Raw genomic sequence first — 3,708 nt, 5'->3', positions numbered from 1 at the left:
TGTAAATGACTCATGATTGCTCACTCATAGGAAAAAAAGGAAATTTGGTTTTAGGAGCTACTGCTCCTCCTGCTGCTGAAGACTTGGAATGTCAGCCTTTGAAAAATCCAAGTATAACATATATACATATACATATGCATGTGCTTGTACAAGCCACATTTTAATGAGTACAAAGTGCTGTTACTTGACACTGATTATGAGTTAGTTTGAAATAATTCAGCATTGCACCAGCTGGGATGACAGCTGATATCACCGTTCCTTTGGAGTGACTCCACCAACAGAGGATTTGTTCCATTCTATCCCAATTTGTGCTGCCATATATGTCCATACGGCAAAGTAAAAAGTAGCTCTACTAGCTAGTAGTATAGCATTACCATATTTGTCCTGGAAATCCGGTGCACATTTCTGTTGGCTCTGCCCTACCATTTTTGGTGAATGCTTCAGATTCTGAGATGTCTTAGAGCATTTTTGGTCATGGGAAACATCGCGAAAGTATAGATAGAGTAGCTGCAGCGGCAGCTGCCAACTTGGTGCAATTTTTCATCTGATAACCTTGCAGAAAATCTGAAAAACAAAAATCAAGATAAGTATTTTTTAAGTTTCTTTATCATTGCTCTAAAGCGTTTTCAAAGACATTCCAGTATCCTTTTGTCTCCATACTCACTGTACTAGATTTTTATTGCTGCTGCAAAAAATTAACACAATTTTAGCAAACTAAAACAGCACCTTTTCATCATCCTTCAGTTTCTTATGGCAGAAATCTGGTGTCAGCCAGCCTGAGTGCTCACCTTGAGACTCTAGCTGAGAATCAACTTCCAGTCTCATTCAGGTTGTTGGCAGAAATCAGTTTCATATAGCTGTACAACTGAGGTCCCCTTTCCCTTGCTGGTCTATGGAAGTGGGTCGTCTTTGCTTCTGGAAGGAGTGTATTCCCTGGTTAGTTCATTTTCAAAGCCAGCAATGACTAATGAATTCCTTCTCATGTTTCAAATCTCTCTGACTTTTCTGCTTTTATCAACTCCTGTGATTTTTGGTTGGCCCACCCTGACCAGGTTATAATCTTCTTCTTTTAATGTTGTGTAAGGCAATGTTCCCTTTACAGCAGTACCTAGATTCTGTGTTTGAATAACCAGGGATAAGGAATGTGTTTGAATAACCAGGGATTAGAATTATGCCTACAGGATACACACAAACCCCATATTTAAAGGTTAAGTGCTCTCATCTGTCTTTTTACAACTTTTTACTTTAAATCTGAAAAAGATGAATCAACTTTAACCTTCTTCATATTCTTAACCAAATAATGAGTATCAATTTAGAACTAAATAAAGTCATTTTCTCTGTTGAAAGATTACCAGTATATTGATAGAAATTAGAAGGTCCATCCATGTATGCTGGAACCAACTACCACTGGGTGGAGAGAGCCAAACATGTGCATCTCTTCCAACCTCTGCAACTGATGACATTATGGCAAAACTGCAAAGATTGTAACAAGTCCTCCTGTGGAGAGGTGGTTTATCAGCAGATCACTGCAAATTGCAGTATAGTATGCTATGGCTTATTATGAAGGTGTGTAGAGGGTAAAGTGAGAAGCTAATTGTTTCAGTTTGTTAAAGCTGCTGGAATGCAAAATAACAGAAAATGGATTGGCTTTTTCAATGGGGATTTATTAGTTCACAACTTTACAGTTCTCAGGCTATGAAAATGTCCCAACTGAGGCATCGATAGGTCAATACCGTCTCTGAAGAATGGTGGATGGCATCTGGAGTTCCTCTGTCACATGGGAAGGCACGTAACTGGAGCCTTCTGGGCCTCTCCTGAGGTTAACCTTGATTTCTGTTGCTTTCTTCAAAATGTCTCTGAGCTGCTATCTTAGCTTCTGTCCCTTACCTCCTGTGGTCCCAGGGCATTTCTCATTAAGCATCTGGAGTCCTTTCTTAGCTTCTCTGGGGCAAACTGTGGGCTTCATCTCCTAGCTTAGCATCTCCAAACATCTTTCTGTCGTCATCTCCAAGTGTCTGGGTTTGTGTCAGCTGTGAGCTCTATCTCTCTGTCTCCCTGGGCTCTCTTAAGGATTCCAGTAAACCAATCAAGAGCCACATCTGCATTGAAATAATCAGATCAAAAGGTCCCACCCACAACAGGTCTGCCCCCACAAGAGTGGATTAAAAAACATATTCTTTTATGGGGTGTGCCATTTTGAATGTATTGTGTCCCCCAAATGCCATTAGCTTTCATGTAATCTTGTGTGGGCAGACGTTATCAGTTTTGATTAGATTTCTTTGAGTGTTTCTTTGGAGATGTGCCCCACCCAACTGTAGGTGATAACTCTGATGAGATAATTTCCGGATGCATGGCCTCACCCATTTAGGGTGGGCCTTGATCAGTGGAACCATATAAATAAGCTGATGGGCAGAGGCAACTCAGTGCATCTGTGAGCGACATTTTGAAGAGGAGATTGCTACAGCCAAGAGGGACACTTTGAAGAAAGCACAGGAGCTGCAGACGAAAGACAGTTTGAAGACGGCCATTGAAAGCAGACTCTTGCTCCAGAGAAACTGTGAGAGGACAAATATCCCAAGTGAAACTGAGAGTGACATTTTTGAGGAACTGCAGCCTAGAGAGGAATGTCCTGGGAGAAAGCCATTTTGAAACCAGAACTTTGGAGCAGACACCAGCCATGTGCCTTCCTAGCTAACAGAGGTTTTCCAGACACCATTGGCCATCCTCCAGTGAAGGTACCCAATTGCTGATGTGTTACCTTGGACACTTTATGGACTTAAGACTGTAACTGTGTAACCAAATAAACCCCCTTTTATAAAAGCCAATCCTTCTCTGGTGTTTTGCATTCCAGCAGCATTAGCAAACCAGAACATGGGGATACCTAATAGATCTAGACCAGCATACTAACTCAGCAAGTGAAGAGGTGGAGGTCAGAGAATATTTCCCTGAGTTGAAGTTTCAAGTATGTCTGCTCCCAGTTTGGACTTTTATTGTTCCACTTGGAGAAAATATCAGACATATCCGAGGTAAATCTCAACTATGGTACTTAATGGGCACAATTTTGGCTAATGACCCTGAGTTAATCTCTTTATGTTTCAGTATACAAATTTGTAAAATTGCCTCATAGGGTTTTATGTTCATTGAAATATTTAACAAGTACATCTTAAGCACTTCCATGTGGTATGCTAGAATCTGGGGATAATATGGTGAAGAGGAAATATTTTTATTAATCCAAAAAGTATTTAACATTCATTATACAGAACTTGGAGCTTAACATATTAAAGCTAGTGACAATGACTAGACTTTGTGTTTTTGGACCACTTTAAGAATGTAAAGAAGCTTAAGGAAACTTTCGTGAGAAAACAAATATGCATACATGCATTTGGCATTCCATGGTCATTGACTTACTCTGTATACATGCATCTCACATTAAAATTTTAAAGTTTTTCAGGGACAAAGTAGAAAATAATAGCTTTTTATTTTCAATGACAATATAGTAAGAAATAATAGGGAATATATGGAGAACAGAATGTGTTTTGGTGTGACAGGATTACAGGATAGAAATGTAGGCAAAAGCACAAGAAAAGAAACAAATAGACAAGCCAAAGTGAGAATGTGAAAGGCTTTGTTTGTCATCACAGAGAAGTTAGTATATTCTTTTGGGTTCCAACTTTTTAGGTTGCTCTTTTGTGTTCAGGGAAATATCAT

General features: G+C 39.6%; 1 pseudogene; it reads right to left on the bottom strand.

Moving 5' to 3' along the window:
* Positions 1-249: 249 nt before the first annotated feature.
* Positions 250-494, bottom strand: LOC119505999 (annotated as a pseudogene).
* Between the last annotated feature and the right edge of the window lie 3,214 nt (positions 495-3,708).

This window comes from Choloepus didactylus, chromosome 11, assembly GCF_015220235.1.
Source record: "Choloepus didactylus isolate mChoDid1 chromosome 11, mChoDid1.pri, whole genome shotgun sequence".
NCBI lineage: Eukaryota > Metazoa > Chordata > Mammalia > Pilosa > Megalonychidae > Choloepus > Choloepus didactylus.
This window is presented reverse-complemented; position numbering and strand designations above follow the sequence as displayed.